Source organism: Salvelinus namaycush, unplaced genomic scaffold (assembly GCF_016432855.1).
Source record: "Salvelinus namaycush isolate Seneca unplaced genomic scaffold, SaNama_1.0 Scaffold174, whole genome shotgun sequence".
Taxonomy (NCBI): Eukaryota; Metazoa; Chordata; class Actinopteri; order Salmoniformes; family Salmonidae; genus Salvelinus; species Salvelinus namaycush.
The window spans coordinates 80976-89218 of NW_024058497.1; the positions used below are offsets into that span (position 1 = coordinate 80976).

General features: G+C 41.2%; 1 long non-coding RNA gene across 1 annotated transcript; it reads right to left on the minus strand.

Annotated features, from left to right (window-relative positions):
- Window positions 1–3787: 3787 nt before the first annotated feature.
- On the minus strand, window positions 3788–6886 carry LOC120037519. The gene is made up of 4 exons (XR_005474814.1): window positions 6727–6886; window positions 6348–6518; window positions 6118–6168; window positions 3788–5885 (listed from the first exon to the last, which is right to left on the minus strand). It is a non-coding gene; the product is annotated as an uncharacterized LOC120037519 (long non-coding RNA).
- Between the last annotated feature and the right edge of the window lie 1357 nt (window positions 6887–8243).

Genomic DNA, 8243 nt, shown 5'->3' on the forward strand with positions numbered 1-8243 from the left:
GTGTGTGTGTGTGTGTGTGTTGTGTGTGTGTGTGTGTGTGTGTGTTCTCTACCGAGATGGTAACTGCCAGGAGACTGTGTGTGTGTGTGTGTGTGTGTGTGTGTGTGTGTGTGTGTGTGTGTGTGTGTGTGTGTGTGTGTGTGTGTGTGTAACAGTCAGGTGTGTGTGTGTGTTCTCTACAGAGATGGTAACTGCCAGGAGACTCTGTGTGTGTGTGTAACAGTCAGGTGTGTGTGTAACAGTCAGGTGTGTGTGTGTTCTCTACAGAGATGGTAACTGCCAGGAGACTCTGTGTGTGTGTGTGTTTGTAACAGTCAGGTGTGTGTGTAACAGTCAGGTGTGTGTGTAAACAGTCAGGTGTGTGTGTGTTCTCTACAGAGATGGTAACTGCCAGGAGACTCTGTGTGTGTGTGTGTGTGTGTGTGTGTGTGTGTGTGTGTGTGTGTGTGTGTGTGTGTGTGTGTGTGTTTGTAACAGTCAGGTGTGTGTGTAACAGTCAGGTGTGTGTGTAACAGTCAGGTGTGTGTGTGTTCTCTACAGAGATGGTAACTGCCAGGAGACTCTGTTTGTGTGTGTGTGTGTGTGTGTGTGTGTGTGTGTGTGTGTGTGTGTGTGTGTGTGTGTGTGTGTGTGTGTGTGTGTGTGTGTGTGTGTGTGTGTGTGTGTGTGTGTGTGTGTGTGTGTGTGTGTGTGTTCTCTACCGAGATGGTAACTGCCAGGAGACTGTGTGTGTGTGTGTGTGTGTGTGTGTGTGTGTGTGTGGTGTGTGTGTGTGTGTGTGTGTGTGTGTGTGTGTGTGTGTGTGTGTGTGTGTAACAGTCAGGTGTGTGTGTGTGTTCTCTACAGAGATGGTAACTGCCAGGAGACTCTGTGTGTGTGTGTGTGTGTGTGTAACAGTCAGGTGTGTGTGTGTTCTCTACAGAGATGGTAACTGCCAGGAGACTGTGTGTGTGTGTGTGTGTTTGTAACAGTCAGGTGTGTGTGTAACAGTCAGGTGTGTGTGTAACAGTCAGGTGTGTGTGTGTTCTCTACAGAGATGGTAACTGCCAGGAGACTCTGTGTGTGTGTGTGTGTGTGTGTGTGTGTGTGTGTGTGTGTGTGTGTGTGTGTGTGTGTGTGTGTGTGTGTGTGTGTGTGTGTGTGTGTGTGTGTGTGTGTGTGTGTGTTTGTAACAGTCAGGTGTGTGTGTAACAGTCAGGTGTGTGTGTGTAACAGTCAGGTGTGTGTGTGTTCTCTACAGAGATGGTAACTGCCAGGAGACTCTGTGTGTGTGTGTGTGTGTGTGTGTGTGTGTGTGTGTGTGTGTGTGTGTGTGTGTGTGTGTGTGTGTGTGTGTGTGTGTGTAACAGTCAGGTGTGTGTGTGTGTTCTCTACAGAGATGGTAACTGCCAGGAGACTCTGTGTGTGTGTGTGTGTGTAACAGTCAGGTGTGTGTGTGTTCTCTACAGAGATGGTAACTGCCAGGAGACTGTGTGTGTGTGTGTGTTTGTAACAGTCAGGTGTGTGTGTAACAGTCAGGTGTGTGTGTAACAGTCAGGTGTGTGTGTGTTCTCTACAGAGATGGTAACTGCCAGGAGACTCTGTGTGTGTGTGTGTGTGTGTGTGTGTGTGTGTTTGTAACAGTCAGGTGTGTGTGTAACAGTCAGGTGTGTGTGTAACAGTCAGGTGTGTGTGTGTTCTCTACAGAGATGGTAACTGCCAGGAGACTCTGTGTGTGTGTGTGTGTGTGTGTGTGTGTGTGTGTGTGTGTGTGTGTGTGTGTGTGTGTGTGTGTGTGTGTGTGTGTGTGTGTGTGTGTGTAACAGTCAGGTGTGTGTGTGTGTTCTCTACAGAGATGGTAACTGCCAGGAGACTCTGTGTGTGTGTGTGTGTGTGTGTGTGTGTGTGTGTGTGTGTGTGTGTGTGTGTGTGTGTGTGTGTGTGTGTGTGTGTGTGTGTGTGTGTGTTTGTAACAGTCAGGTGTGTGTGTAACAGTCAGGTGTGTGTGTGTAACAGTCAGGTGTGTGTGTGTTCTCTACAGAGATGGTAACTGCCAGGAGACTCTGTGTGTGTGTGTGTGTGTGTGTGTGTGTGTGTGTGTGTGTGTGTGTGTGTGTGTGTGTGTGTGTGTGTGTGACAGTCAGGTGTGTGTGTAACAGTCAGGTGTGTGTGTAACAGTCAGGTGTGTGTGTGTAACAGTCAGGTGTGTGTGTGTGTTCTCTACAGAGATGGTAACTGCCAGGAGACTCTGTGTGTGTGTGTGTGTGTGTGTGTGTGTGTGTGTGTGTGTGTGTGTGTGTGTGTGTGTGTGTGTGTGTGTGTGTGTGTGTGTGTGTGTGTGTGTGTGTGTGTTCTCTACAGAGATGGTAACTGCCAGGAGACTCTGTGTGCAGCAGGATGAACCTTATGGTGACATCATCATTTCACCTGGACCCAACTATGAGGAGGGGAATGAGAATGTGTAAAACACACACACACACACACACACACTGTTTATTCAAAGATGACTTTCAAATAGATCTCACACACAGACAGTTTGAGTCTGGTAACTAAAAGAGACAACAGTTGACCTGTTCCTCTTTGCTAATCGTATTTTAGGTGCTTCATTTTTGTGTGTTATTTAGCAGACACTCTTATCCAGAGCAGCTTACAGTAGCAAGTGTACACATGTCTTAGTACTTGTCCCCAGTGGGAATCAAACCCACAACCATGGTGTTGCAAATGACATGCTCTACCAACTGAGCCACACAGAACATTTTGTAAAGTTTAAAGTTTTTAAAATTTTAAAGCAGGTTTTGCTTTGTCGTTTTTTATATCAGTAGTCTCTTATTATATTATGTGACTAAAGACTGAATTTTATATTCAATATCACATTTCTCTTTTAAGCATTTTAAATGACTTTTCCACCATTTCTATTTCCGCAGTATTTTAGTCTAATCTTAGCCTGTGCTGACATATAAAGGGCTCAGTGTGTTTCAGTGGTGGTGTTTTTTTACTTGTAACAGGTGTTTGTTTCTGTAAATAAACATGTCAAACTATTTCTCTGTGCTGTGTTTGTGTCTGACAGACCCAAGTCAAAATCTAAAGGGAGTTAAAAGTAGAATTGTATGTACAATGAAATGTACTCATTAACCACAGTTGGAAGAAAAACATTGAATTGAATGAGTAATAGCTCATATAGACTATAGCACATGAGTTTTCACCAATAATCTCTTGTACTGTACACTGAGATGGCCTAACAGTAGTTGGACATTAACTCTACACATTTCATGCACTTTAAACGTTGGTACAATGCTGTATTAATAAGGACACGGGACACCACAGTGTTAGCTTCAGGAAGTTATTTAGTAAGATAAAACCAGATACAGTGTACAGAACATCACTGGTACTGCATTACATTATGCTACACCGCCTTTTAGTGATAGCAGAGGAAGAGACAACACACTTTAGAAATATGGTACAAATCTTAATAAATATATTTAGTGTTAGCTTCAGGAATGTCTTTAGTAAGATAAATACTGTAGTACAGCATGCTACAAACACCCTAAAACCTGTACTTGTCTATTGTGTACATCTGTGTAAATCACTCATAATTAATGGCTATAAATCAAGGGATGCTACAATCAAATATTGGGGTGGCAGGGTAGCCTAGTGGTTAGAGTGTTGGGCTAGTAACCGAAAGGTTGCAAGTTCAAATCCCTGAGTTGACCAGGTACAAATCTGTTGTTCTGCCCCTGAACAAGGCAGTTAACCCACTGTTCCTAGGTCATCATTGAAAATAAGAGTTTGTTCTTAACTGACTTGCCTAGTTAAATAAAGGTTCAATGTAAGTCGCTCTGGATAAGAGCGTCTGCTAAATGACTTAAATATAATATTTTTATAGATCATTTACACTGTTACAAATGTATGGATTACAAAACTTCCCCACAGATTCAGGTGTAATTTTCTTTCATTCACATGACAGGACATAGTCCTCAGAGTAATGTAATGAATACAATAATAAAGAATGTAAAAGTGTTGTATATCATTCTGTTCAGGCTCTGCCAGGCCTGTGGGACTGGTATGTTTCCCAGCCTGAGGTTGCTCTCCTAGGCTGTAGCAGGGGATCTCTGACAAACTGGAGGGTTTCAGCATGTTGAGGACAGAGAGGGAGCTCTTCTCTGTGCCAGTGGAGAGAAGATCAGGATGGACAGAGTGATTATATAGCTGTTAGATTCTGCATGCACACTTATGTGTTGAGAGGAAACTGAACTGTGATATATTGGATAACAATGTTGGAGAACTTTTTTTGGAGCTGTGAGAAAACCCACCTTTCTTATACCTGTCATATGATGCATCACTAGTATCACATGATTTTGGAATATAATCAGATGAATTGAGGAGATGACATGAATTGGTGTTGCAATGTTTTTAAAAACATTTCAAATGTTCACAGATCCCTTGAGTACTATGGTGTTTTGCCAGGTTACAGGACACTTGTATGGAGTCCACAGCAACCCAACCCCCTGGGTAGAGGGACTCAGTGAATCTGTTATTTAAAGTCCACATACCAGAGGACTCTCCAAACAGCCTACCTGTCCGCTCGGAGGTGTCCACATGGTCCTAAACCACACCAATGCCTCGTTTTTTTTATCACATTCCAGCCTCCATCTGGCTTTCGGGGGTCACCTTGTTTTTTAATTTGAAAGATTCTACTTTTTTTCAATTGCAGCTGCAGTTTTAAAACAGCCTATCACTCAAACATCATTGCATTATATCAGTGCACGCGCGAGCACTCTCTCGCAGTCTTGTTCTCTCTCCATCAACTCCATTCAAATTGCATCCAAAATAGATAATCTTGTTCCAGATTGATATATAGCCCTATATATAGATGTCCTAGCCTACCTCTTTCAGGTAATACATTCAATGCAGTAATAGCCTTATATTTAGCTAATTAAAAATGGGTTATGCATAGTAAGAGTCTAACTTCTAGTACAGCCCTTGTCTCTTGTGCAATACGCACACACCTGTGCTCGGCTGGCCTCCTTAAAAAACGCTCCTTAGCTCTTCCAATCCCACGCAGGAAAAACTAGACTAAAATACCTTGCTGGGCATTATATGTTTATGATTGCTAAATACAGCAGCCAATAGAACTCATGGATAGTTTGAAAGAAGAGCAAATGGGCGCGATAGCGGTAGGCTATATCAGTTATTTATTCAGACTCATTACCATTCAATCTTCGTGAAGCGAAGTGAAAGCATTCTGCATCTAATTCTAGTCTTATATTATTCAAGGATGTCATTAGAATGATGAAGATAAGGACAACGAAAAGTATTTAATTGAACTGTTGAAAGCGAGGAAGGAACGAAGCAACAATAGAGAAAGAGGAGGAAGGCTAATAACATTAGGGGAAATATTATGAAAGGTATAAATGTGTCAGCCTACTAATTATACAAATAGGCCCTATTATATTTCAAAATGTAAATCAAATTTACTAGCCTATACTTGTAACTTTGTAGGCTGCATGTGCTGCAGCAGAATCGCATGTTCTCTTCCGCTTTATCGTGGTTTGAACAATGTGCGTAATTCCAGCCCATATAATACAGTATAATACAGTACAGTAATACAGTTCACACTAGTTTCATTTATTTACCTAAGAGAGCATATAGCTAGCTACATCTATGGGCTTTTATGTTTGTCTGTCGTGCGTAATGTGCAGTAGCCAATATCATACATGTATTAGATAACAGCAACACTAATCTGGATATGGTTGCTCCTCTGTCTACACAAAACCTGTGGCCAGCATTGAAATCTGTCTGGGTGATCAGGATACGGTTTTTCCTCTGTCTCCCGTCTCCGTTCTGTTCCCCTCAGACGGAGAGGCGTATGTGGGTTGTGTTTGGGTCCAGTGTCAGCTCATAGGCATCTGATGGGGGAGACAGATAGACTAATTACATTACAAATAATTATATGTTTTTAGTGTAATTTTGACAAATATGTTTGATTGATAGTGATCATGAGATCCAATTAACTATTTATTAATGAAATAACTGACAAGGGAGTTCACAGAATACCTCCTTCTAAATGTGATCTCTCTTAACTCACTGTGTGTGTGTTTCTGTGATGGTCAGGTCTATACAACAAACATAATTACACACCTACATTTCTTCAGGACAGATTTGAACCAGTGCTCTGCATTATTGTTCACACTGTAAGAGAAAGAGATTCACAGTGACACAAACAGCATGTGTTTGAAGTTCAGTGTGGAAAATACACACCTTAACAGGAGGGCTATACTGTTCTAGAACTGTCAGGAGCAATCAATGATTTGTACACATACCTTATTTAACTAAAATGCCAATTTTACATCCACACATTGTATTTCTACCTGAGTTTTACATTACAGTCTGGATGCTCCAGTGCAGCAGAGATAATCTTCACTCCCGAGTCTCCTATGTGACTGTAGTCCAGATTTAGCTCTCTCAGGTGTGAGGGGTTTGACCTCGGAGCCGAGGTCAAGGAAGCACAGCCTTCCTCTGTGATTCCACATAATAACAAACTGCAGGAAGAGGACATTCAATGAATGATTTGGACTCACCTAGTGGCATAGTTGCACCCCATGTCAAATATGATCACCGGTATTCAGTTGACAAATTATTTCACAAAGGTATTAAGCCATTATGACAATTAATTCACATGCAAACATACAATGGTTATTAAAAAAATGTGTTATGTCACATAATACTTCACACTCCAATTGTACACACGTAAGAACTTCCAGTTTACAGCGTGGACTCCTCAGTCCAGCAGAGAGCAGCTTCACTCCTGAATCCTGCAGATCATTATCATTCAGGTTCAGCTTTCTCAGTTGAGAGGAGCTGAGAGAAGAGGCCAGTGCTTCACAGCATTTTTCTGTCAGGTTGCAACCCATCAGTCTGAATAAGAAATGAAGACAAAGACATGGCTTTAATTTGAGTTTTTACACTATCAAACCATTAGGGCTCCCGAGTGGTGTTAAAGGCACCTTATCTCAGTGCAAGAGGCGTCACTACAGTCCCTGGTTCAAATCCAGACTGAATCACATCTGGCTGTGATTGGGAGTCCCATAGGGTGGTACACAATTTGTCTGGGTTTGCTGGGGTAGGCCATCATTGTAAATAAAATTAGCTACACAAGCTTCTGATTACAAATAATATGCCATTACAGTCATATAGAGTCTACATAGGTGTGTCACAAACTACAGTAATATAGAGTCTACATAGGTGTGTCACAAACTACAGTAATATAGAGTCTACATAGGTGTGTCACAAACTACAATAATATAGAGTCTACATAAGGTGTGTCACAAACTACAGTAATATAGAGTCTACATAGGTGTGTCACAAACTACAGTAATATAGAGTCTACATAGGTGTATCACAAACTACAGTAATATAGAGTCTACATAGGGGTGTCAGTGTCACAAACTACAGTAATATAGAGTCTACATAGGTGTGTCACAAACTACAGTAATATAGAGTCTACATAGGTGTGTCACAAACTACAGTAATATAGAGTCTACATAGGTGTGTCACAAACTACAGTAATATAGAGTCTACATAGGTGTGTCACAAACTACAGTAATTGTATCTCTGTTTTGATCTCCAAAAAAATGATGACAAAAATAATGCTGAAGACTTAAAACTGACAGGTGGAAAGAAATCAACCATGGAGTAATGAAACTGTTAAAAACTTTACTTCAACAGATTATTCAAATCAAATCAAAATCAAATTTTATTGGTCACATACACATGGTTAGTAGATGTTAATGCGAGTGTAGCGAAATGCTTGTGCTTCTAGTTCCGACCATGCAGTAATAACCAACGAGTAATCTAACCTAACAATTTCACAACAACTACCTTATACACACAAGTGTAAAGGAATGAATAAGAATAAATATATGGATGAGCGATGGCCGAACAGCATAGGCAAGATGCAGTAGATGGTATAGAGTACAGTATATACATATGAGATGAGTAATGTAGGGTATGTAAACATATAAATTGGCATTGTTTAAAGTGACAAGTGATACATTCGAAACTAGTATGGCGATATGAAATAAGACATAACAATGTGAGATTGCTTCTCTTACAGTACATAAATTATTTTTTATAAATACATTTGAGGTTTCACAGTACTTACAGCACTACTCTGGAGGCTTTGACCACTGGCAGCAGCCTCAGCAGGCCCTCTGAACCAGAGTATTTTCTCAGGTCGAAAAATATCCAGCATCTCTTCTGAGGTC